A 27,861-nucleotide genomic window follows, 5' to 3' on the forward strand; every position below is an offset into this window, starting at 1 on the left:
TGGTTTGTCTGTTTGTAAGTGGTTGTCCTATACAATGAAGATAGGAATTTGCTTTCTCTGGCATTTGGAATCTTCTAACCTAGTATTTTCCATGATGGGTTGAGAAAGGGGAGGGCTGGAGTGCACTTTCTCAGAGGTTTATCATTTGTTCTGAGGGCAACTGGCATTTGTTTATTCTGAGCATAGAACATTGTGTGAATTCTAAAGGAAAGCAATTTTGCGTATTTATTTTCTTCTTTTTTAAGAGGAGTGTACCCCAAAGCTTTTAGAAGTCTTTAAGAACATGTATTCACATGAATGATCTTTGACTGAGCATTCTCCTGAATCACCTGTGGAGTGCAGAGTATAATAACGCTTCAACCGCTACTTACTGGGTGAGCAATTTTCTATTCTTTTCCTCTCTATTTCTAGCTCAAGAGAAATAGAGGTTTCCTGTGAGATTGGCTCTCTACCTGTTTCTTTGCATTGTGTTGAGTAAGTTATTTGTCTTTCCATTCAGTTTTGCAGTGCAACACTACTGTACCAGGGAATGCTTTTAATTTTGCTCCAAATGCAACTGAAATTCAGCTGGGGTTGGAACACAGCAATCATTTTGCAACAAGAGTATTATACAATTTTTTAGGAGGGGGAGGGAGTAATAATTTCTGATCTAGCAGGATTGAGCCAGACATGGTGCTGTGAGCAAAGAACTCAAGTATTCTGATACTTATTTACTGAGTGGCAAAGGAAAAGTCACCTGGGCTCAAAATTAAGTGCTTAAACTTTGTCACCTAAATCCGTATGTAGGAACCTAAGGCTATGTCTACATTGTGCTGGCCCTTGCCACCTGACATAGACTCACGGGGCTTGGGTTAAGGGGCTGTTTAATTGCAGTGTAGATGTTGGGTTCAGTCTGGGGGCCAGGCGCTAGGACCCTGCGGGGTGGGAGGGTTCAGAGCTTGAGCTGCAGCCTGAGCCTGAATATCTACACCACAGTTAAACAGCCCCTTAGCCCATGGGCGATGAGTATAATAGCTAAGCCTGACCTGGTGCGGCTGCAAGACGCCGGTTGTGGGTTTGGCGAGGGAAGTTTTTGCTTATTATTATGCCCCATGCAGGTTCTGGGGCTGCCAAGGCAGCGGTATCTGCTATTCAGGTAGCACGGAGATTACTGCTGAACCCAGGAAACTGAGTAATACATACTGCCTCCTTATCTGCCTCAGAACTTGCATGCCGCACATCAAAACCTCAGGTTCTTCTTCTGGAAGAGAAGAAACAAGAGATTTTCCCATGGGGCGGCTTGGGATCTGGGAAAGTGCAATGTGGCTGGGGGGCTCCAGCTGGCCCAGGCTCCTATGGCTACAGGGTTGGGGGGCTCAGAGCTCAAGCTATCCCAGGGGCTCCTCTGACAGAAGGAAGGAGGGAACTCTGGGCTCCTTCAGGCAGGGGGAGCTCTTGGTTCCGGCTGGGGGGACAGCAGGGGAGCTTGAGGCTTTGGCCCTGGGGAGGGGAGGGTTGTGAGCAGAAGGGGCATAACTGGGGGCTGACCTCCCCGAAAGGGGGGCTCCAGCCTTAGCCCAAGCCCCATGAGCTCGAGTCAGCTGGCCCGGGCCAGCTGCAGGTTTTTAATTGCAGTATAGACATACTCTTCAAGCACTGGGGTTGGAATTTGTGTGTTGGAGTCTGTGTACAGCTATCACAATCACTCCTATGGTTATTACTATACATAGAATGTGCAGCAGTTAGAATTATTACAGATATTACCGTCTGCTGTCCTTGAGTTCCATTGCTTGTGCTGCACAATGACTAGTATATTATTGAGTTAATACCTTTAGTCCAGAAAGACTTTCATTTTCTTTCATTGTAAAAAAGGGGGAAATAAATGCAGCAGTGATAAACAGCAGAGATGCATTATAAGTAAGCTAAGGGATTTGTTTCACAGGATTTTCTTTAGAGAGCAAAGGCAGGTGGTGTTACTAGAGCTGAGTGAATAGTGAAAAAAAAACCCAGTAATTTGTTTGAATGCAAAGGTCTCGTTTGCCTTGACAATGCTCAGGATGCTTTTGTGATGGCATGTGTAAGATAAACTTTACCTCCTCAAACCACAGATGATGATTGTTACACTGTGGTTAATATTTTCATGAATAACCAATTGAAGGAGCATGATTCAAAGATCACAGTAATTAGACTATTATATATGATATCTTTATTGTTATTTCATACATTTGTATCTTCTCTGATATGGCTTAACATTTCAGGGTGCATGTAGATTAATGATACAGCTGTATTAGCCAATTTGCTATATCTTTTTCATACAAGGCAATGGGGATACTGGCTCCGTTTCTCTGTTATGCTATTTTACCATATAAAGCCCTACTGTGGAACAGTATAGTAACTTTGATGGGGTCAACAAACATGTGGGTAAGGGTACTCCAGTGGGTATAGTGTATCTGGACTTTCAGAAAGCCTTGGACAAGGTCCCTCACCAAAGGCTCTTAAGCAAAGTAAGCTGTCATGGGATAAGAGGGAAGGTCCTCTCATGGATCAGTAACTGGTTAAAAGACAGAAAACAAAGGGTAGGAATAAATAGTTTTCAGAATGTAGGGAGGTAAATAGTGGTGTACCCCAGGGATCTGTTCTGTGACCAGTGCTGTTCGACATATTCATAAATGATCTGTAAAAAGGGGTAAACAGTGAGGTGTCAAAGCTTGCAGACAATATAAAATGACTCAAGATAGTTAAGTTCTGCAAAGAGCTACAAATGGATCTCACAAAACTGGGTGACTGGGCAACAAAATGGTAGATTAAATTCAATGTTGATAAATGCAAAGTAATGTACATTGGAAAACGTAATCCCAATTATATCTTTGAAATGATGAGGTCCAAATTAGCTGTTACCACTCAAGAGAGAGATCTTGCAGTCATTCTGGATAGTTCTCTGAAAACATCCTCTCAATGTGCAGAAGCAGTCAAAAAAGCTAATATGTTAGGAACTATTAGGAAAGGATTAGATAATAGCAAGAAACTATCATAATGTTACTATAGAAATTAATGGTATGCCCACACCTTGAATACTGCATGCAGTTCTGGTTGCCCCATCTCAAAAAAAAGATATATTAGAACTGGAAAAGGTTCAGATAACAACAAAAATGATTAGAGGTATGGAACAGCTTCCATATGAGGAAAGATTAAAAGGACAAGGACTTCTCATGTTGGAAAAGAGACTACTAAGGGGTGGGGGGATATGATAGAGGTCTATAAAATCATGACTGGTGTGGAGAAAGTGAATAAGGAAATGTTATTTACTCCTTCACATAGTATAAGAGTCAGGAGTTACCTCATGAAATTAATAGGCAGCAGGTTTAAAACAAATAAAAGGAAGTATTTCTTCACACAAAGCACAGTTAACCTGTAGAACTCATTGCCAGGGCCAAAACTATAATGGGATCCAAGAAAGAACTAGATAAGTTCATGGAAGATGGGTCCATCAATGGCTATTAGCCAAGATGGTCAGGTATGCAACTGCATGTTCTGGGTGTCCCTAGCCTCTGAGTGCCAGAAGCTGTGAGTATACAACAGGGATCAATTGATGATTGCCTGTTCTGTTCCTTCCCTCTGAAGTACCTGGCATTTGTCACTGTTGGAAGACAGGATGTTGGGATAGACGGGTCATTGGTCTGACTCAATATGGCCATTCTTATGATCTTAACTTACAGCACTACAGCCCAGATCTACAGAAGATATTAACAAAAAGAACAGGAGAACTTGTGGCACCTTAAAGACTAACAAATTTATTTCAGCATGAGCTTTCGTGAGCTACAGCTCACTTCTTCGGATGCATAGATTGGAACACACAGACAGGAGATATTTATACATACAGAGAACATGAAAAGGTGGAAGTATGCATGCCAACAGGAAGAGTCTAATCAATTGAGATGAGCTATCATCAGCAGGAGAAAAAAAACTTTTGAAGTGATAATTAAGATGACCCATAGAAGGTGTGAGGAGAACTTAACATAAGGAAATAGATTCAATTATTGTAATGACCCAACCATTCCCAGTCTCTGTTTAGGCCTGAGTTAATTGTATCTAATTTGCATATTAATTCGAGTTCAGCAGTCTCTCTTTGGAGTCTGTTTTTGAAGTTTTTTTGTTGCAAAATTGCCACCTTCAAGTCTGTCACTGAGTGGTTAGAGAGGTTGAAGTGTTCTCCCACTGGTTTTTGAATGTTATGATTCCTGATGTCAGATTTGTGTCCATTTATTCTTTTGCGTAGAGACTGTCCAGTTTGGCCAATGTACATGGCAGAGGGGCATTGCTGGCACATGATGGCATATATCGCGTTGGTAGATGTGCAGGTGAATGAGCCCCTGATGGCGTGGCTGATGTGATTAGGTCCTATGATGGTGTCACTTGAATAGATATGTGGACAGAGCTGGCATCGGGCTTTGTTGCAAGGATAGGTTCCTAGGTTAGTGTTTATGTTGTATGGTGTGCGGTTGCTGGTGAGTATTTGCTTCAGGTTGGGAAGCTGTCTATAAGCGAGGACTGGCCTGTCTCCCAAGATCTGTGAGAGTGAGGGATCATCTTTAAGGATAGGTTGTAGATCTTTGATGATGCGCTGGAGAGGTTTTAGTTGGGGGCTATAGGTGATGGCTAGTGGCGTTTTGTTATTTTCTTTGTTGGGCCTGTCCTGTAGTAGATGGCTTCTGGGTACTCTTCTGGATATTAAGACTCTTAACTTCTACTGATTTCAGTATGGATCTGGGCCTATGTCCTCTGACTAGGTCATATCGACTAATCTAAGCAAACTTTTTGCAGATAATCACTCATTTAAACTATGGTATTTGTATAATGGGAGAAGTGTGGTGATTTGATAGCTGTGTTTAGAGCACTCCTTTTTTTGATAGCATTAAAGATAGAGGAGATATTCTGATAGGCTTTGATCTGTACTGGTAGATAATTAGCACTGGTAGCTGCAGGTTTAGAAAGCTTTATCTTAAATCTCACCTTTTGCATTATATTTTCCTTGGATAAAAATCTTCCTCCCACCCTCCTTCTGGCCAATTCAAGCCTTCCTTAACATCAATCCTTCAAAATGACCTTTACCAGAGATATTTAATCAAGACCTCTCACACACCAAAATCTTTTTACAACAGCATAGTTCTTGCTCACTGAATTCTGATAGCAGATAAAATCAAATTTATTCTTAAGAGACACAGGGCTTTTTGGTGGCTCCATTATTCATTTTTAGAGCAGCCTCTGCACTACTTTACCAATTAATGTATATTGCATGAGTGTGTTGAGTTCATTTATATTACTTTATGTATCCTAATCATGCTTTCTGTAAGCTCCCATATGTATGTAAATAACATTTGAGTCACCAAAGTGGTGTATGTTCCATTTATATGAATGCAGTATCAATGTAAGTGCCTGTCAGAGTGATGTTACAAAGGAAAAAGAAAACAATTGTCTTCTCTTAACTTTAGGTTTGTGGTCCCTGATCTAGCACCCACTGAAGTGAATGCAAATTGATTTCTGGACACTGGATCAAGCTCTACATTAGAATGACATGCTAATATTTATTTCATGTGATTCTAATGTAGAGCTTGATCCAGTGTCCAGAAATCAATTTGCATTCACTTCAGTGGGTGCTAGATCAGGGACCACACACCATTGTATCCTTTCCTTTAATCTAACATGTACTTTACTTCATGTTCTAGGGAAAATGTCAGGAAATCAGTCAGGCTCAAATCCACTGTCCCCGTACTCAGTTAATTGGCTCTATATCTGCATTACATCTGCACTGGGGGAGGGGAGGGCGGGGAATGGAGGAAATAGAATTTTGCTTCGGGCTAAAGGCATGTCAACAGAACTGTTTCACAGCCACCGTGCTCCTTCCATGTGGGAGGGCTTGGCTGATCAATGGTAGAATTGTGTGATCACCAGTTGTACCCTCTTATCCTCTGATGGTGCTTCCACTGTGGAATTCACTGAGACATGGCTCCACCATATACAGTGAGATGGGACCATCTCTGCATTGGGTTTTCACTGCCTGCCTCCCACCACAGAGGGAAGTCAGTGTAGGTGAAGGTGAACTGCATTGGTGTCACTGCCTGTCAGGCTTGGCATGATCATAAAGTTACACGTTAGCGTTTGGGCCTTAAAGAAGTTCCTCTCTCTGACCTCACATTTTCTATCTCCCATTTTGCTCCCAGTAAGAAGATTGTCTGATCATTTAGTGATTTTTATTATGCATTTACTTTACATTGCCCTTGCTTCATATTTAACAAAGATGCACAATAAATTTTTTATTAATAAGCTCTATCATTCATTATAAGCGGGTATTCCCAATTCTAATTACGCTGAGACAGTGGTATTCACCTGGCATATGCTTGAATTCCTTGTGGCTCAAGTTCTTGTACAAGTTCTTGTACTCCTATCTCAAGGTGAATACTCAGTTCCCTCAAATATGGGGTGTCCTTACAAAGGGAAGGTTTTTTGTCTTTGCCTTTCCAGATTAAAAAGTCAATCATTGTGGATAACTTGCACGATTATTATTATTAGTGTTTTACCATCCAACATCCTCACTAATACGTAATCATAATAATACCTAGCACTTAAACATGTTCAGTCAGAATCTAATCTTCGCAACAGCCTGGAATAGGCAATAATATCCTAGTTGTAGAGATGCAGTGTTACACCACATGCCACTTCCGTATTGTTAGCATAAGGCTGCTGCCTTCATTTCCCCTACTTTATCATATGTCAAAGTTTAAAAAAATCCTTCTTCCTTATGACTCATTTAAGTCTTCAAACACCAATTCCAAAATATCCAAAACAAAAGATCTTTGTCCCTTGTAGCCAGGTTTCCCCAAGCCCTTCCCTGAAGTTCCAGGGCTGTCCCTTGGTGCAGGAATTTCAGGCTGTCCCCTCGGCTTCATACTACTTCCAGGATGTCCCCAGCCCACCCACATCTTCTTCCCCTCCACCCCTGCAGTCAGGAGTTTTAATCTTGGCTCCTCCCCACATTCACCCTGTTCTATCCTTGGTCACAGTGGGTTAGTCCTTGAGCTCCTTAAACTCTTTCCCTGACCTCTGGCACTGAGGACTTAACAGCCCAATCTGCTCTTCATTCTTCCCCAGGAAGAGGCTCTCAAGTTCCCAGGCATCTCTCCCCAACTGAAAGCAGGGCCAGCATTTTATATCTTGCCTTAATCTCATCTGAGTCTGATTAATAGTAATTCCCGCCCCCCCATACATTTGGGATTATGTCAGTGGAACTGAACAATGTTGAGAAAAAATTGCATCCCTGAAGCGTAAATTAGAAATTGTGATCAGAAACTAAATCACATGTCTTTGGGGTTAAGGAGAACCAATTGGGAGCACCACCATTAAAGTCACTGATCATAATTGTGATTGCAGTCCAGTTCTGGATCTGTTTAAAAAGACAGATCTGCAGCTTCTATTGTTTGGACACAGCATGGTATATTATTCCTGGGACAGTATTTTCACTCTTTCCTGGTATTGCACAATGAAGGCAGAATAAAAGTATTAATGGCTCTTTAATTAGAATTAAACAGTGTTGTCTCAATAGCTAGTCCCATGTCTTGCTAAAGATGAATATTTGCTTTGGAGAGCAAACTTTTTCAACATTCCGGTTTGGATTAATTTGAGCAGTCCCCAATAGCCTAAATAGTAGACAAGATGAAGAATATATTGCTGGAGCCAATAGTTTATCAGACTCAGATGTGGATTTATTTAAAAATTCTATAATAATGGAACTCCAGAATATATATATATATATATATATGTGTTCCCTGCCCAAGTAAAAAACACAGATTTTAGGCATTTTAACTTTTTTTTAAAAAAGTAAAAAAAACAATGATACTTTGATGTATTTTATGATAGTGACATAATTTATACAACTCTGCCATTTTTACATTTAAATTAATATAAAAAGGAGTAGTCGTATGCTTCAATCATTTCTTTTCTACTCCCCACTTTGTAATTTGAACTGTTTCCTTGGTGACCTTTCAGTTCCCTTTTCCATTGTCACACAAACCAAGCAGCTGAGCTGGCTGGTAAAGTGATGGATGGGAGACTGTAGCCTTCAAAGCAGTGACTCTGCAAGGGATTTAGGGATCATAGTGGACAAGCAACTGAACATGAACTCCCTATGCGATACTATGACCAAAAGGGGTAATACAATCCTTGGATGTATCAACAGAGAAATAGTGAGCAGGGAGGTGATTTTACTTCTGTAAACAGCATTGGTGAGACCAACACTGGAATGTTGCATCCAGTTCTTGTGTCCATATTTAAAAAAATATGTTGGGGGTGTGGAGTGTAAATCCAAAAAAGGCGGAGAAAAAAAGCCATAAAATAATCTGAGGGTTGGAGAAAATGCCTTACACCAAGGGTATATCAACACAGCTGCTGGATTGGGTCTTGCAGCCCAGGTCAACAGACTTGCGTTAGCTCACCCCTAAGCTTCACAACCCGAGCTCCCATCCAAGCCAGAATGTCCACTTTGCTATTTTTAGCATGGTAATGTGAACCTCAGTGAGATTCACTCCCAGCAGCTGTGTGGACACACATTAAGAGACTTAAAGAGATCAATCTATTATTTTATCAAAAAAGAAGATTAAGAAGTGATTTGATTATAGTACACAAGTACCTTCATGGGGAGAAAACAGTGGGAACTAAAGAGTTCTTTAATCTAGCAAAGAAAGGCAAAATAAGAAAAAGTGGCTGGAAACTGAAGCCAGACAAATTCAGATTAGAAATAAGGCATATACTTTTAACAATGAAGGTGATGAACCTATGGAATTGCCAAGGGAAGTGGTGAATTCTCCAACTCAAATCAAGACTGGATGCCTTTCTGGAAGATGTGTAGGAAGGCATGCCTGCCCAGTAGCACCTCATTCTGGCCAAGTGTGTCTCCGCTGAGGCCTGCCTCAGTTTCCCCTTCAATTGTGCAGCAATAGGTTCATTTTAACGGCCCAGGGCAAGACGAAACCAAACACATGAATGAATATAACTGTGTCTCTGTTTAGTGAAGCCCCAAGAAAGAAGTCCTTTTCTAAGAGCCCCCATTTACAACCCCAAAACAAAAGTCTCTGTGTCTGGTCAGGCCAGTCTTCAGGGATCTGGATAGAGATCACTTCTCTTTCCCAGTTGTGCCGCTCCCAGGTCTGGTCTACACTAGGAATTTACTTTGGTATAGCATGTCTCTGAGAGGTGTGAAAAATCCACACCCCTCAGAGATGCAACAATACAGACCTTACCCCAAGGAAGACCAGAACTACGCTGATGAGAGAATTTTCCCATTGACCTAGCTATTGCCTCTTGGGAAGGTGGAATACCTATGGCAATAGGAGAAGCCCTCCCATCAGTGCAGGTAGTGTCTTCACTGAAGTGCTGCAGCTGTATCGCTGCAGTGTTTTAAATGTAGACAAGCCCCCGCTGCTAGCTTCCTCTTTCTGTTTTAAATAGGGTAGTCCTCAGGTGGAGCAGGTCTAGGGATAGAGGTCTCCTTAATTATATGTAGGTGGTTCTGACTGAGACTTCTAGCTGGCCCTTCAAAGGTAGTACACACAAGCTATTGGGTAAAATTTAATAGCCTGTGCTATACAGATTAGACTAGATGATCTAATGACCCCTTCTGGGTTTAAACTCTATGAATCTATGAAATGCTTAAAACAATTATCAATTCAAAAAGATTGTGCAAAGGGTGGGAGAGAGAAATTCTAATCTCAACCCAGTTTCAGATACGATTTGCTGCTCATACATGCTTGCTTATTATATCATTTCTCACTCAAGTTATTCAACAGCAAAATAGAACTATTTGGACTGCACCTGCAAATATTAAAGTCAAGTTGCAAGTGGCAGTACCTTCAACAGCAAGGAAACTGAGCTTTGACTATGATATTAAGGCGATACTGGCCTAACATAATTACTTGCAACTAAATGCCTGCTCTGTGCTACTGGATGAGACAGATGTATTCTCATGCAGTGAATTTTTTAAAACATAGTTTGAGAGCTCAATATTAGCCTGTGCAAAGGAGTTCAAAAGAGCCATCCTTAAATCAACTTGACAGTACCTGTGAGAAGAATTTGTTGGAGAGTATACACAGAATATTTGTGCTAGGAAAACGATAAGGGGGAAAATGCAATAAAGCAATTGTCAACAACATTTACATTCTGTAAGGAAACAATTCAGTTTCTTGAATACTCTGTCATAGTTTCAGGATAAAACTGCACCTGTGTTTCCCCCTCTGTGATCCTTCGAGGGCAAGCTCTTAAGGGTTTCTGTCTCCGAGCTGTAACCTGTCCTGGGCAGATGCCCTTATCTTATTCTCTTCTGACCTGGGATTGTAAAGATGCACAGCTCCCTGTTCTACACAGTCATAACTGGTCTCAACTCCACCCACTCCCTTTCTTAGGTCGGTGGAAACGCTCCTGGTGATGATGCTCACCACCAACCCAAGGAGGGTAGTGTGGACATGCACCACTGCAGTATTTACTCAGGTGGCTGTAAATCAACTTAGTATAGGTCAACTTACATTCCTAGTGCAGACATACCCTCAGATATGCTGAGCACGCGCAATACCTCCTGTAGGCTATGGGAGCTGCAGCTGCTCAGCACTTTTGACAATCATGCAGCCCATGTATTAAGGTGATTAACTTTAGGCAACAAGTTTGAAAATTTTGACCTAAATTCCCAATTGATATTTTTCTAAATGCTAGGCAGGCTTTAGTATTCATTTACTTAAACAGTATGTCAGTTTTAAGCCAATGTTGTTGTAGCTGTGTTGGTCCCAGGATATTAGAGAGACAAGGTAGGTGAGGTAAATATCTTTTATTGGTCCAACTTCTGTTGGTGAAAGAAACAGGCTTTTGAGCTACACAGAACTCTTCTTTAGATCTAGGGCTGACCCGAAGAGCTCTGTGTAGCTCAAAAGCTTCTTCTTTTCACCAAAAGAAGTTAATCCAACAAAAGATATTACCGACCCACCTAGTTTCTCTATTTTCAGCCAAGGCTTCGTGAAAGGTTTTTCAAAATCTACCCATCTCTAAAGAAAATGTTATTAAAATGAAAAGCTCTCTACTTCAAAAATTGTTTATACTTGTGCCCTTTTATCCTTTTGCTTCCACATTGTCTATTGGTGCTGTCTGAAAGCTGAGAACACTTGGATTTTTCTTGCAATGGTTCAACATCTTAGAAAAAAGGAAGTATCAAATACAACCCCCAAAAGAGAACGGAGTTACATTTTGGCCAGGTGGATTTCTTCATGAGCTAATTGTAAGGGAAATAAAGTAGAGAGTTTGTGTGGATTCAGATTAGAATTCTGGATCTTTACCACTTAAACTTCAGAAGTTTATATTTTAATCCAAATCTGAGTATATAACTCAGTTCCCCTCTGTAATGGCCTGGACCTCAAAACTGAATCCATTCCAAGAGAGTTCAAATTTAGATTGATTCTAGAGTCAAACTTCTCATTGTGGGCCTACATCTAGTATATAAAGACAATAGAAATGCAGGAAAAGGCAAATCCTGAATATCCTCCCTCTCACTAACAGGGACACAGCAGCAATGGGAACCAGCTCCAGCCATCCCACATGCCCCCGGAAGCAGCAGGGCAGTGACCATTCTTCACTTTTGAAACATTTGCAAACAGAAATGAAAGATTTTCTAAACTGTGAAAGTGAGGCTGTGCATACACGTCAATCTTAATTTTAATCCCGGCACCATCCTGTAGGGCTTCATCCAGAGCCTCCTGGCCAATGAGCACCATGTGGCAGAGTCTATCAAGGACATCCCTTGTTGGCACCCCAGTCCTATGGAGATAATGAGTTTTATTCTGACTACCTCCCAAGAGTTTCTGTCCACCCGCAAAACTCAGAAAAAAATTACAATCCCTACGGGGCAATCTCTTTTTAAACATCCTGAATCCCCACACTCGTAACACATGATTTGACAGTGTGTGGAGACAGTCTCTTTCCTGTCCTCCATCTTCTTTTCTGGTGTCTTTATCATCATTGGCTCCCTGCCTTTCCTCCCTGGGTTGTGTTCTCTACATGGATGGGTTGATTTATTCAGGATGCACACCTCCACAAACTCTTCAGTGAATTTTATAGCAATGTAGCATGTTGGTGTCACACCCAAACCCTAGTGACATCAGGGAGACTCTGTAATAGTTTCTTCAAAATAATAGAATCCGTGACCTCCCCAATTCCTCTGTCATCTGGCCTCAGCCACCTACTGGCCCAGTGATACTTTTTGAGCAAAGGCCCTAGCTTATATCCCACCGACCACCTGACTGACCAAAACTTCTGTACCATTTGGCAGGTAGCCCCATTTGATCTAGAATGGCAGCTTTATATATCATAGTCAGCAGCTTGTGAACCACTCCCAGTGCCATATACATACTTTGTGCCTCTCCTGAGAGATAGGAAGCCAACTGGAGGATCTATACCCTCTTCTTCCATCCTACTCTTGATGACATCCTTTCAAATGTTAACAAAAAGTTGTCTGGATCATCCATAAGGTCCATTTCTCACAGCTTTATGTCCACTGACAGATTATCTCTCCCTGTCTGGGACTCACCATATTCTCCAAGCTGTTGTTGCACCTGCACCTGGCCCGTACTGAATTGCTGTAGGTGCTGCCTGCCAGGATAACAGGGACTATTTCTCTTGTCACTGGGCCAGGTGAAACACTTGGAGGGATTTCTGCAACTCTTCCTGCTGTTCCACTACTCAATGCATGAGTTCTTCCATGCCGCCTGCTTTGGCACACTTTCTTGTTGGTTCCCTTCTCCAGCCTTTCTCCTACACCAGCGAGTAGAAGATCCAGCCCTTTGCTTGAGTTCCAAAACAAAACTTGTACCTTCTCGGGGCTTTGGCCATTTCGCCAGTGGCCAGTGGGGGGATCCACATCCATCCACTAATCCAGGTCCCAACCCAGAGACCTTACAAATAGCAGCAATGTGCTGATTCCTTTAACAGTTGCTGCTGCTGCTTGTTACTTTAAGGTTATGGTCCTTGGGATCTCTGTCTGTTCCCTGTTTGCCTGGAGCGCTTTTCTGACACCAGCCAGGAACTGACCTGCTCAGGCCATACAGATCCTTTTAACTGAGCCTGCTGCACTCCGATTGGCTGCTTCCCTGCAGCCTTTCTAGGCAGACCGGGAGAACACACCTTCACTGCTCCTTTTCTGGGGCAGGGTGTGGTAGGACCCTGTCACACAATCCTATTGTTACACAGATACCTGCTTTCATTATTTCCGCAGTTAGGAACATTATTTCACTTATGTGATTTTTGCTTTCCAAAGTCCACATTCTGATTGTCATAATGCCTGATGAGGAATCAGATACAGTTACAGCTGCAGCCAGTCACACATCTCTAATCCCGGCTAGTGCCAACATCACCCCACTAGTTCAGCCTTCAGAATGGTCACATAATTTGATAGCCTTTTAGATTTCTGGATTCCAAGTCTAGGAACACAGAAGGCTGTTCCTACTCTACCCGTGCCATCATCTTTTGATCCATCTATATAGACTTGACAAAGTTGTCCCCATTTTTAATAAATAAATTCAGAAATTTCATTGGTCATAATGTGTTTTTCCTACCCTTGCCTTGGTTTTTTTCATATAATTCCAAATCCACAAATCGGGAAATAACTGTCCAGCTGTAATTTGATTTCCCATGACTATTTTTTTTCATTTCTCTCACTTTTTATTTTTTTTACATATCTCCTTTACCCATTTTTTGACCCTGATTGTATGAGGAAGTCTGTGGCAATCCATAACATTTTGTCTACTAAGGTCCCAGCAATCTTCATACATCTGTTGTGTACTTCTATTTTCATGATTCTCTTTTACCTTTGCCCAAAAGGTTAGATCTAATAGTTTCAGCCTTAGATTTACAGATGCTTCTCCAGTGGCTAGTTACAACACACACACAGCTGTTGTTATCATTGTGCCATATGCCAGTCATAAAGCTTGGGTGTGGTGTAGTTCCAAGTTTCTAACAGTTGTTTTTGAGGATGAACCAAAAGCTTGGCATCCGTAGTTTAAAATTAGTTTTATCCGTGCTCTATACGTCATCATCAATACCTTCATATCTGCAGCCCACTTGTTTCCAGCTACACTTTTAGTTAAGTTAATCTTATTTTTACACTTTTGTATATTATCTATGTGACTTTCTTAAGTTAATTTATTATCAAACACTACTCCTAGGCAGGGCCGGCTTCAGACCCCAGCGCGCCAAGCGCGCACTTGGGGCGGCATTTTGCCGGCAGGGCGGCATGCGGCTCTGGCAGACCTTCCGCAGTCATGCCTGCGGGAGGTCCACCGGAGCTGCGGGACCAGCGGAACCTCCGCAGGCACATCTGCAGGAGGTCCCCCGGAGCCGCAGACCGGCGACCGCCAGAGCACGCCCTGCGGCGCGCCGCCCTGCTTGGGCGATGGGATTCCTAGAGCCGCCCCTGCTCCTAGGAACAGAAACCTTTGAACTATCTGGATTTTTTCACCATAAGGAAATGAGTCTCAGTCTTCCCTAATCTTCTTTAGTGTTTGCAAGTGCAAATTTATATCCCAAATCATTTCCCCCTCTTGGAAATTCTCTGGAGTGCCTCATTTGTCTTTTGTCTGCGAAAAGGGAAATACCTATTCCTGCCTGCATGCTTTCTGACAGGTCATTTATCATAATGGAAATGAAAGTAGGGCTGATGATATTCTTTTGTGGAATTCCATTTGTAAGCCTGTAGATTTTTGATAAAGCTGTTCCCACTTTGCCTTGTATAAGCCTGTTACTTAAAAAGTCCCTTATCCACCAAAAAAACTCCCTTTTATTCTAATTTTGGCTATTTTATATATGAGGCCTTCCTTCCATAGCATGCCATATGCTTTTTCAATGTCCATGAAGACCTACCATAAAGTTCAGAGTCCTTATGCTTGTTTTGTATCTCCATTTCTAGTCCCATTATATGGTCAACTGTGCATCTTCCTCTTCTGAAGCCACTTTGTACTCCGGTTATAATATCATTTTCCTCCAAGTATTCCAGTAGTTTTACATTTATAATTTTTTCCATGAATTTCCCCACACATTATCTGAGGACAACAGACAATAAGCATCAGGTTTTGTATATACCTTGCCTGGTTTCCTAATTACTATCACCGATGCTTGTTTCCATTTTATTGGCAGCTGTCCTTTTTCCCATACATCATTACATAACCACAATAGAATCTTTAGACGCCCCTCATACAACTGTTGAAGCATTTCATTACTTATAGTATCTTTACCTGGAGCTGTATTTTCCCATTTTCTAATGGTTGCAATAAGCTACAACATACTGAAACGTAACACATCATTGGTATAGTCTCTCCCAGCATTTAATAGTTCAGAGTTCTCCTCAGGGCTGGCTCTAGGTTTTTTGATGCCTAAAGCAAAAAATTTGCCGCCCCAGGCTTCAAGAGCACAACTGCCCAAGCAATAAATAAATAAATAAAAGCTCTGAGAGCGCAACTGCCTAAGCAAAAAAAAAAAAAAAAAAAAGAATGGCCGAAATGCCTCCCCTGGAATTGTGCCCCAAGCACGTGCTTGCTTTGCTGTTCTCCTCAATGAACCTCTTTCCTGCCCCCATGAAACATACTGTTTTGATTTATACTGACATTTTGGAACACTTTTGCTAAAATGTCTGTCTTTCGTAAGATGGAGACCTCAATTTCATTGTTTATAATAAGACCGGTATACATTTACTTTGAATTCCATTAGTTCTTTGAATGTTCTTATATATTTCCAAAAGCTTTGAATCTTTGTTCAATTTGCCAGCTCTCTTTTTTCTGTCTTTTTGATAATCCTTTTTGCACCACCTTACATCTTTTATAATTAAGTCTTTACTATTCATTGTGTGTTTTGCTTTCTTGTATGACTTACTTCTTTTCTTGATTGCTAATTTCCAATCTTTATTCCATCGGAGAACCTGATTTCTACGTTGAAGAAATTTGATTTTTTGTAGATGGACAGATCAGCTGCTGCTGTAATTTCTTTTATTAAGCTGTTATAGAATGCTCTAGGTTGTCACTTGGACAGTTACTACATAAATATTCATCACATTTAATCTTGAAAAGATCCCAATCAATTTTCCAAAAATTCCAGTTAGGAAAAAAAATTGTGTTTTTGACATTTGCTTGTGTCTGAACTCTGGGGTACAGATGTGGGGACCTGCATTATAGACCCTCTAAGCTTATATTCCACCAGCTTAGGCTAAAAACTTCCCCAAGGTACAAATTCCTTGCCATGGGATGGTATCACTGCCACCCCCAAGTGAGTTAGACAAATATTCAGGAAGAGGACCACTTGGCATTCCTGTTTCCACAAAATATCCCCCCAAACCCCTTCACTCCCTTTCCTGGGGAGGCTTGAGAATAATATACCAATCAAATAGGTACCCAAGGTGAGCACAGACCGGACTCTTGGGTTTTTAGGGCAAAGGAGGGATTTTATGCTACCCTTTGCTGTATGTTTATGACAGCTTGGCTTTGGTACTCAGTAAGTGTATGGCAGTGATCACTTCCCGTTACTTCTTTATAATTTTACCAGCTGCATTTACTAGTTATCGGATTTGGGAATTGCCACAAATTAGAAACTGAAAAGAATCCATTCACTGAAATAAATCTAGTAGGCGCTCCTGTATTCAATGTTACAAAGTTATGCATATCAATAAATTGTTCTAAGCATTTACTATTTAGGTCAATTTTCTTACTTCTCCATAGCTCATTATGACTATTAAAGTCTCTGCAAATTATTAATGGGTTTTTGACATTAACTAGTTTTTCTAATTATAATATAATTATTTTTACTTGGATTATAAACATTATAAATCCATATATGTGTTTTTTCCTGCATGGGAATCTCAGTAATGTTATAATAGTAATTGGAGATATACCTGTCACCTAGAACTGGAAGGGACCTTGAAAGGTCATTGAGTCCAGCCCCCTGCCTTCACTAGCAGGACCAAGTACTGATTTTTGCCCCAGCTGCCTAAGTGACCCCCTCAAGGATTGAACTCAAACCACTGAACTATCCCTCCCCTCTAAATGTTCAAAATTTAGTTTGTGCACATCCATTATAACCTCTCGATCCCTCTGGAGTTTATCATATCCTGGTAGACTGAACACAAGTTTACTTATTAGCCATGTTTCTTGCACACATTTTACATCTGACTTTTTTTTACCATTTCAGAGATGGCTTTCTCAAATTCCTGTCCTTGCATTATTAACTATGTGCATTCCACCTAACGGTCATTAAAAACATGATATTTAAGCTGTATTATTGGTTTAATTTAAAATCATGTGAATGCAGTCTTTAGATATTTTTCTTTGCTTTTGCTATGATTTTAATCCTTTCAGTTTTTTCCCCATCTGCAAGGTGTAGTTAATTACTTTTACATTGAATATTATCAATTTTTCTTCACCTACATGCAATATATCATCTCCCATTCCTCTCATATTCTCCTTCCTGACCAGTCATGTATTTTGCTTCCCCTGTACATTTTCTCTTACTTGAGTATTTCTCTTTTTCTATTTTCTGCAGTGGGTACGTTTTGGTAGCCTCCACATATGATACTTTTTAAATTCTTTTAATTTTTGTATTTCTTTAGCTTGTTTCTTTAGCACATCCTTCACATGTTGCACTGTGTTTTCCCCTGTTATTCCTGCATTTAGGTTCTGTTCCTTCTACACAGTTCTCATAAGTGATTTCCTCCACCTCACTGGTCCCTTACAAATGGCACTTTCATGTCCAAACCTTTCACAGTTATAGCACTTCACCCAGGGAAGAGAGAGGGGAATATATGGTTTAATGTGGAAAGACTGACGCCCTATTTGGATCCTGTGTGAAAGTCTGCCACTTTTAAGTGTTATGCATACAGTCATAGGTGGCTGGTTTTCTCCCTCTCGCCTACTAAATAGCCATTTAGCAATAATACTTCATCTTCACCTATACTGAAGTCATCCTCAGACAATCCTAGCAGCACTCCATACATAATTCTTCTTGCTTCCATCAGGAATTCAGGCAGTTCACAAGTAATTTTAATTTTCCTTAATGTTATGCTTTTAAGAAGTATTTCAGCTTGCTCCTTATATGTACATTCTATCACTAGATCTCCACCCTGCATTATTTTAGTTTTTTGTATGTCACCAACACCTCATTTTATCCATTCCACCATTTTTAGGGGATTAACTTCTCCTATTTTCAAATCTTCTATCACTGATTTGACAGTTATGAAGGTTGGCTTTTATCCTGTTTGGTTTTTGTTTCCATGCATTCCTTCTACAAATCCTGATCTATCTCGTCTTGCAAGGAAATGGAGTCCTGATGCTAATGAGTTCATCACTACCTATTTGTTGAGTTCATCATTACCTATTATTATCGTTATTATTTATTATTTCCATTGCTGTTATGCCACCAACATACCGTCACTAATCCTGGAACAGATCAGTCCAGATACCCCTGTTTCTGGGGCTCAACCAGATTACAGTTCCCAAAGGCATCCATCACACCTACCTTTCCCAGGGCATTTGGTGACCTAGACAACTGTTCTCCATTCAGATCATCCCCTTGCACTACTTCATTTATCACAGTCCAAATAGGGAGGAACTTTCTAAAGAAACAAAAGAGCATAAAACCATATTCCAGACATCTAACTCCTATACCCTGAACAAGACAATTACCTGGGAACAAGCTGGAAGCAGACAGCACAAATCAACATGAACTTAAATTGAGAAAAGATGTTGTTTCTGATGGATTCGCTTTGAAAATTAATGTCAGCTTTGAAAGATTTTGGAAATTTTCACTAGTTTTTTGTTTCTTTTCTTCCACCAGTTTAGGTTTCTGTGGTCCACTTAGTTGGTTATGTTTCATCATGCCCCTTATCTCAGTTATCTGAACATAAAAAAAAATTACACAACATACACTATATATATATATATATATATGAAAGAAAAAAAATGAATCAAGTACGTATAACTCAGAAGAATATATCTATAATAAAACATAAATATATTGCAATACATGACAGAATCTGATTTCCTTGCATTATTTCGATCTATGTTAGTAGGACGCCCCCTTGGTTTAGGTGGGGATAAGTAATAAAAAGAGAACAGAAAAACAGGGGAAGAGTGTGTAATGGAGTGTAAGGAAGTCTAACAAAGTTATGATTTTTCCCATGATGACTACTTCAATGCTTTTTTTGAAATATCAAATATCAATTTTTTTCAAAAATAAAAATCTCATTTTTTTGGTGCCCCCTGCTTTGCTGGTGCCCTAAGCACGTGCTTAGTCTGCCTATTGGGTAATCCAGCCCTGCGACCACACCAGTACCATCAAGAGGGCCCGATGCTTGGACAAGATCAGCTTATAGATGAAAAAACAGCTAGCTGAAGCTGAACTTGTGCAAGACTGGTTATGCTGCTGGGACAAAGAAAGCACTTTGAAGAGTTTGTAGCCATAGAACAGTATCCTTTGGCTGAAGGCTTACACCTATAAGCAGTCAATTTGATTTGTAGCTTAAGGGGGTGCTCTGGGGTTCCTTGCTGACAGGGAGTGCTCATATAGCAGCATCCATGAGTAATGATTTCTACTACCTCCTGGTGGCTAGGAGATTCTATGCCTTTATCACTTTCTGCATGGATCACATAAGTCCAACATAGGTGGGCATGAAGCCTTTGGCCCTTAGGAAACTGCACCTAGTATAGAACACTGTAGTGTGTTGTTCAGCAGCACAGGCCATTACAAACTCATCACATCTGTCCTCTGCTCTTTACACAGGCTTTCCATGAGATATGGAATCAAGTTCAAGGTATGAGTCCTTAAGTTGAAGGCACTCAATGGCCCAAGCCCAGGATTATCCAAAAGACCACCTGGGATGAAGACTGTGGTCAACAACTCCACTCCTCTCTATAACAATGGTAAAGGCTGGACCAAGACTGTGGAACAAACTCTCAAAGGAATTAAGGACCATCACAAATGTTACCACCTCCTACAATTTCAAGGTGCATTTCTTTGACTTTGCCTTCTTGAATTGTGACGGGGTCTACAGAACCCACACTGAACCCAGGAAAGGAATATAGCAATACTGGACTAGGGTGACCCTACCAGGGCATAGTCCTGTTGGATGAATAATTTAATAGGACTCTGGTAGCCTAGGAAAAAGTGGGGAATGAACAGTAGGTTGCACCAGAAACCAAGGCTGATGCTGGTAGCTGTGACAGGAGAGATTACCGCTATGTTCACATTGTTCTAGTAGCAGGATCCAGGTTCCCAATAACCCTTCTTTAGGGAGATGAAAGCCCCAAAAGAGACTACCTTTAATTGGACATTAACAGATCAAATGGAGTTTTCTAACCCAGGAGCAATTGCACTGAAGTTAATGGTGTCACACAGGCAGGGCTGGCCTTACCATGAGGTGCACTGAGGCAGCCACCTCAGGTGCCAGACTGTGTGTGTGTGGGGGGAGGTGCCACTAGGATCCAGAGTGTAGAAAATTGTGTCTGCTGCTGGTGCATATGTATTCTGTCTGCTCTAGATGCAGAGATGGTGGAGTGCTGGGCTGGAGGAACGAGGGCACAAGAGATATAACAGGCAGGCAGGAGAAAAGGTGAGAGGGAATAACAGAAAGCAGCAAGAGCTTCAGGGAGAGAGAGGAGGATGAGCCTCTTATGTACCTCTCTAGCACCTCCAGGAGCCTGGACTGATTAACACCAGCTTCTCAGGGAGCTTCCTGTTTCCTCCTGCTTCCCTGAGACCACTTGAGGAGAACAGGCACGTAGGCCCTTAAGATGCTGATATCTTCCCTCACTCAGGCCCTGATACCAGCCTGCTTATTTGTCCCCTTTAATTGAGTGTTGAGAGCCACTATAGCTGGCATAGAACAGCAGTCATGAATGAAAGAAGAAAACGCCCCTCTGGGGCAGCATTCAGAAAAAGAAAGAAAGCAAAGGAAGCTTTTCTATCTAAGCAGGAAGGAATTCTCCTGAGATACATAGACACAAATGTTCACGGTGAGCCTTCCGGCCCCAGTGAGGATGTGAGTGGTGAGGAGATGCCTGATCTTCCAGTTAGTCAGAGTTCAGGTGACCTGGCTACTGCAGCATCCATATCTCCATCTCAAATGGATGTAACCATGCACATTTCTGGAGAAAAGTGTAGATCAGAGAAGAGTGTGGTGGAAGCACAAGAAACGGTTGCTGCTGAGTTTATTTCCTTACGTCAGGATGATCCAGGACTGTAGACCCACTTGAGCAGTAGCCCAAGGGACTTTCTTGTACTGAATGGGCTACAGCAGGTGAAAAACTTCATATTCCCCAAAGACAATGAAAATAGAAGTTTCCATCCAACACATTACTGACATGAAATCCCCAATGGTGATAAAGTGGAGAGGCCCTGGCTTATGTACTCAAAAACCCAGAATGCTGTATACTGTTTTTGTTGCAAACTCTTCCAGTCTAACATTCCAGCCACATTGTGTTCTACAGGAACAAAGGACTGGGAAAATCTTGCATGCCATGGGAAGGCAGCAAATCACCAGAAAGCATTCCATAGGTGGAAAGAGCTTGAGATGAGACTAAGGTTTAAGGCCACCATAGATGATCAGCATCAAGAGAAAATTGCATCAGAGTCTCTTTACTGGCAAAATGTGCTGAAAACGTTCATTGCCACTGTGAGAATGCTTGCTACCCAAAACCTAGCACTTCTGATTAGCTGTTTGTGCCAGACAATGGAAACTTCCTTAAAATTGTGGAGTTGATGGCTGAGTTTGATGTTGTACTCCAGGAGCATCTAAGAAGAGTCACCACCCAAGAAATGTACACACACCACTACCTTGGAAAAACAATTCAAAATGAGATCATACAGTTACTGGCAACAAAAGTCAAACAGAAGATTGTGGCAGATCTGAAGTCAGCAAGATATTACTCTGTTATTCTGGACTGCACACCTGACATCAGCCATATAGAACAAATTACTTTAATGGTGTGTTTTGTAGCTACAACAGAAGCGAGTGAAAATGTCCCTGCAATGATGACTGTCAGAGAGCATTTTCTAAAATGTATTCACATTCATGATACTACAGGAGCTGGCAGGGGAGGCTCTAGGAATTGCGCCGCCCCAAGCAGGGCGGCACGCTGCGGGGGGCGCTCTGGCGGTCGCCGGTCCCGCGGCTCCGGTGGACCTCCTGCAGACGTGCCTGCGGAGGGTCCGCTGGTCCCGCGGCTCCGGTGGACCTCCCACAGGCACGCCTGCGGATGCTCCGCCGAAGCCGCGGGACCAGCAGACCGTCCGCAGGCACGTCTGCAGGAGGTCCACCGGAGCCGCCTGCCGCCCTCCTGCGGTGCGCCGCCCCAAGCACGCGCTTGGCGCGCTGGGGTCTGGAGCCAGCCCTGGGAGCTGGTATGACAAATGTGCTTCTTAAAAAGCTGGAAGATACGGGAATTGCGATAGCTGACATGAGAGGTCAGGGCTATGATAATGGTGCCAACATGAGAGGAAAGAACAGAGGATTGCAGACACAGATCCGAGAGTTAAACGCTCAAGCTTTTTTTGTCTCATGCAGTTCTCATTCATTGAACTTGGTGGTCAGCGGTGCTCAGTAATGCAGCATCAATTTCTAGTGAGGCTGCTGAATTTTTTAATGTAATTCAAAGCATCTATGTATTTTTCTCTGCATCAGCTCATCGATGGCAAATTTTGAAGCAACATCTGGGAACATCCTCTCTGACACTGAAATCACTGAGTGCCACACTATGGGAAAGTCGAGTGGAGGCGATAAAGCCTATCAAACACCAAATTGGGAAGATAGATGATGCCATAGTTGCCATTATGGAGGATAATGCTATGAGAGGAACTGTTTGTGGGAGAACAGTGGCAGAGGGAAATGGAATCACCAGAAACATACATAACTTCAAATTTCTGTGTGGCTTAGTGTTGTGGCATGAAATACTGTTTGAAATAAATGTTGTAAGCAAGAGACTCCAAGGTGTTGACCTTGATATATCTGGAGCAATGGAACAACTGGATAAAGCAAAATCATACCTACAGTCTTACCAGTCAGATGAGGGATTTCAAAACGTTCTGAAGAATGCACAGAAGTTGGCAGAGGAACTTCACACTGAAGCTATTTTCCCACCCATTCAAGATTACAAGAATCACCAAAGAAGAAGACATTTTGATTACGAGGCATGGGATAATCCCCTAAGAGACCCCAAACAACAATTCAAAGTTGAATTCTTTAACCGAGTGCTAGATTGTGCAATACAGTCAGTTGAAGAACGTTTCATGCAGCTCAGCAGTGTATTTGGGGTGTTGTATGATATTCCAGAACTCCTCACTATACCTGAAGAAGACCTACACCAGCAATGCAGGGCACTAAAGACAGTATTGACACATGATGACATGTGCAATGATGCACGTGATTTAGGCGATGAACTGAAAGCCCTTTCAAGATACATTTCAGCAGGATCAATTCCAAAGTCTGTTCTGGAATATATGTGCACAAGTAAGATGACCACCCAGTTTCTAAATGCTTTTGTTGCTCTGTGCATACTTCTAACACTTCCTGGAACCATTGCCAGTGGAGAACACAGCTTCTCCAAGCTGAAGTTAATAAAAACACATTTAGGCTCCACAATGACACAGGAGAGGCTGATCGGCCTTGCAACCGTCTCAATAGAGCATGAGCTGGCCCAGACTGTGGGCCTTCAGGAAGCAGTTCAAATCTTTGCAACCAAGAAGGCATGGAAAGCACCATTCTGATTATTCAAACAGATAAAAATGCCAGTGTTTACTATGCAGACAAGAAAAGTTACATTTGCTGTTCAGGTGTTTGAAAGTTAAGTATTACTTACAATTTTTGAACAAGGCAATTTAAGCTGTTAGTTCTCCTTTATTGGGGTAGGTAGCAGAGCAGTACCATGAGAGGAGTAGAACAGGAAGAAGGCAGAACTGAGACCTTTCAAAGTTTTGGCCCAAGCGAGGGGAAATGGGGGCGTCATTTGAGCTCCCCACCTCAGGTGCCAAAATGTTGTGGGCCAGCCCTGCACACAGGTATGAAACTGGTGTCACTGAGATCAGAATCAGGCCTAAAGTCTTTCAATCAATTTCCCACAACGAGTCATCAGTATCTGAAAAGAGAGAAAAGTAGAGATGATCAAATTATATCATCAGTGCCTCCTTCTGCTGCACCTGAAGGCAATGATTAAACAAATACCAGGCAAATTGTGATTTTATATCCTGAAGCTATTGCTGCTCTCTGCCAATGGTATTAAATTCACAGATTTTGTTTTTCTTTAGTGTCAAGTTCTGTTCATTTTGTAAACCATATGTCAGCTCCAGAAGAATGCACTAATTGTCCTCTTACCTCTTAATATTAACTGTAAGGCTCATCTTGTATCTTATATCAAGAATGTTTTCCTTGTTGTGCTTTCTCCATCTGGGAATTTAGCACCTTTTTAATTTTTCTCTCTCTTTAGAAGTCAGTTCCTTGTGTGTATGCTGTGGAGGTGAAGAGATAATCCAGCTTTCAGTATCCTCATCGACTAATCCTTGACCAAGCTTGACAAAAGTAGAATGAAATGGGGAATGGGGGTAGCAGGAGAGATCTAGCAGAACTATAACTAAGCATTTTAGCGCCCAGGACAAGCAATCATATTTGTTCCCCCTAGAGGTGACATGTGGGGTGGTCAGCGGGATCACATACCCGCACAGATTTCTGCCTCCCATTTAGCACAGAGATTTTCAAACTGTGGGGCACATCCCCCTAGGGACCCAGCAGATCGGCAGCTGGTGGGAGCGACCTGGCCTCTGGTTTTCCATGCTGTGGGAGCTGGGGCACTGGCTGGGGCATTGCTCACCCAGCCAGGCCACCTCTGCACAGCTGTGAGTTCCCCAGGCAGGGTAAGTGGTACAACTCTGAGCTGCCCCCTGACATGCTCTTGCCTCTGCCCTCAAGGAGCTTGGCGCTGGCTGGCAACACCCCCTGGATCTGGCCCCTGCCCATGGAGCCTGGCTGTGATGAGATGCTCCCCGAGGTATTCCCTGGAATACTCACCCCCTTGGGCACCTGCGTCTCAGCCTGGTCACACCCCAGTTCCCACCCAGGCACCTGCCATTGCAGCTGAATCACTCTCCCCACATTCGCTGCCTGCAGAGTGGAACCATCCCTTGCTCCCCTTGGCTGCCCTGCCCCAACCCAATGGCTACCAGGCTCACGATTACACAGCCTGAACTCTGAGCTCAGCCACTCAAGCCCAGTGCCCAGCCCAGGCACTGGGGGAAGGCGGTTGCTGGCAGGATGGACTGAACCCCACCAGTTGCAGAAACCAGGGCCATGAGAACAGAATGACCCCTAGGGTTACTATATTTCAAGTTCCCAAATAGAGGATGCTGCCGGGGGGAAGGAGATGAGGAGTTGGAGCAGATATTTGGGGGTGCTGGAGAGGTGTCTGTGTATTGGGAAAGATGTTGGGGAGTGCTGAAGTGTGTATTTGGAGGAGATACCTGTAGCAGGGGTACTCACTGGTGGTGTGATGCCAATGCTGGTGGAGGATGGGCCAATTTAACGGAGGAGCTCCAGCTGCTGCTGCTACTGAGGGGATACTTAGTGTGGGGCACCCATTCCCCCCCATTCACCTATCCCCATTGGATTCTCCTTTCACACTGCCCTTCCTCTCCCCATGCCATCCTCTTTCCTCTCCCCACTGTCCCCTGCCCATCCTCCACTCTCATATCCCTCTTCCCCTACCCCATTCGCCATCCCTTTTCCTTTCCCATTGCCTTTTCCCCCAACCTCCCCTCCTCTTCACATATCCTCCAGCCCCGCCCCCTTGCCCTGCTCTCCCATGAGCACTCACTTTGTCAGTACAAAAGCCTTGGCAACAAGGGCACACTGTTGACTCATATCCAGCTTCTTGTCCACTGTAAACCCTAGGTCCTTTTCTGCACAACTGCTTCCTAGCCATTCGGTCCCTAGTCTGTAGCAGTGCATGTGATTCTTCCATCCTAAGTGCAGGACTCTGCACTTGTATTTGTTGAACCTCATCAGATTTCTTTTGGCCCAATCCTTCAATTTGTCTAGGTCACTCTGGACCCTATCCCTCCCCTTCTCCCCTAGCATATCTACCTCTCCCCACAGTGCAGTGTCATCTGCGAACTTGCTGAGGGTGCAATCCACCCCATCATCCAGATCATTAATAAAGATGTTGAACAAAACCAGCCTTGGGACTGACCCCTGGGCACTCCGCTTGATACTGGCTGCCAACTAGATATCGAGCCATTGATCACTACCTGTTGAATCCTTACTTTTTTAACTTGCTGGCAAGAATACTAATTTCATCAGGTGACCCCTGGCTTTTGTACTGACAAAGTTAGTGTAAAATGGCCTTTATGTGTGTGAAAATCAGGCACCTTGTGTTTCTATCTAAGGCCTGGTCTACACTATGGAGTTAGGGCTATATAAGCCACCTTGCTTTGACCTAGTTGTGCGCATGTTTAGATTTAAATTTGTCTCTCACTGTTGTAAGTAACCCATTATGCCAACATAGAAACATCACTGCATTACCTATGTTGACCTTAACAGTTCTTCAGCTGCCGTCCCACAATTCCCAACAGTGGCTGCTCTGGTCAATTGTTAACAATTGTTAATGCCACTTTCCTGGGATCAGGTAGACATGAAGCCCCCAGTACCCTCCCTTTATTGTCCAGTTGAGCAAGCATGCCTAGCAGATCTCCATTGTTGCATGCAACTGCCCCATTGACCAGGCTGGCGACATGCTCCAGATGTGCTCCTGCCTGGAGTAGACAGGAAATAGTGGATCTTCTGGGCCTGTGAGGAGAAGAGGCTGTGCAAGCACGCTATGGACCAGTCATCAACATCTATGCGCAGATTTGTTGGGGGATGCAGGAGGGATATGATAGGGATCACTAGCAGTGCCATACCAGAAGGCCAGGGAGGTCAACAATTGATCAGGTGCCGAGCTGCATATTTGCTCCTTTTATAAAGAGCTGTATGCCCTACTTGGTGGAGACCCCACCATGACTCCACACACCATTGTGGATATCTTCCTAAACCTTTTTTCCAGATCATTTTTGACTATGTTTAACAGCACTGGCCCCAGTCCAGATGGTTGGGGGACCACCTACCCCTCACCATTTACCTCTCCCCATTCTGAACATGGACCATTTATTCCTACTCTTTGTTTCCTATCTCTTGTTCACAATTCTTCGATGGGTATTTGTCTGAAGAAATTCAAATACTTTGGATTGTATATTAATTGGTTGGTTGTGATTTGTTATTTCTGTCATGTAACTGGCTCTCTAAATCACAAGATATTATTTTTGTTCGTTGATTGGATGAACTGTGAGTCATAAACTGGAGTTCCTTATTCTCTTCATATCACAAGTGTGTGTGTGTGTGTTTTATTTATTATACACAAATTTCTCTCTGTTGGTAATTAAGAAATCTTGTGTAAATAAAAAAAGTTTTCCAAAGCAGCTGCAACAGCCCTTCCGATATATAAACTCTCACAAGTAATTAGTCTGGTATTCATACGGATTTAGCTCTGCACAGATTTTGTACTGTGTAACTTGGTTAATTTAGACTTACTGATATTTTAAAGTGGTACAATCTCCATCCTGTAGGAAGTCATGCCACTATAAAGGGTGCCTTATAGCAGGAGCGCTCATTCTCCTTCCCATACAGCAATAGCTTTATACCAATAAAACTACATCCACACTAGGTGGGTTGTACCACTTTAACTATACCAGTATAGTTAAAGGGACACAATGTATTCATAGCCTAAGATGATTCTTGTGATTCTG

The 27,861-nt window shown here is 42.5% G+C and overlaps 1 protein-coding gene across 5 annotated transcripts in view; it reads left to right on the plus strand.

The window, feature by feature from the left end:
* LOC123369512 overlaps positions 1–27,199 on the plus strand; it is an 87,299-nt gene extending 60,100 nt beyond the window's left edge. For 4 of the 5 annotated variants that reach the window (XR_006579070.1, XR_006579068.1, XR_006579071.1 and 1 more), the window contains 5 exons: positions 246–374; positions 19,819–20,042; positions 20,576–20,647; positions 24,516–24,568; positions 26,629–27,199. The gene's annotated coding sequence lies outside the window, so the exon portion shown is untranslated. The remainder of the gene's footprint in view (positions 1–245; positions 375–19,818; positions 20,043–20,575; positions 20,648–24,515; positions 24,569–26,628) is intronic. The other variant, XR_006579069.1, reaches the window with a different exon arrangement.
* Positions 27,200–27,861: the final 662 nt, after the last annotated feature.

The sequence above is a fragment of the Mauremys mutica genome, chromosome 1 (genome assembly GCF_020497125.1).
Source record: "Mauremys mutica isolate MM-2020 ecotype Southern chromosome 1, ASM2049712v1, whole genome shotgun sequence".
Taxonomy (NCBI): domain Eukaryota; kingdom Metazoa; phylum Chordata; order Testudines; family Geoemydidae; genus Mauremys; species Mauremys mutica.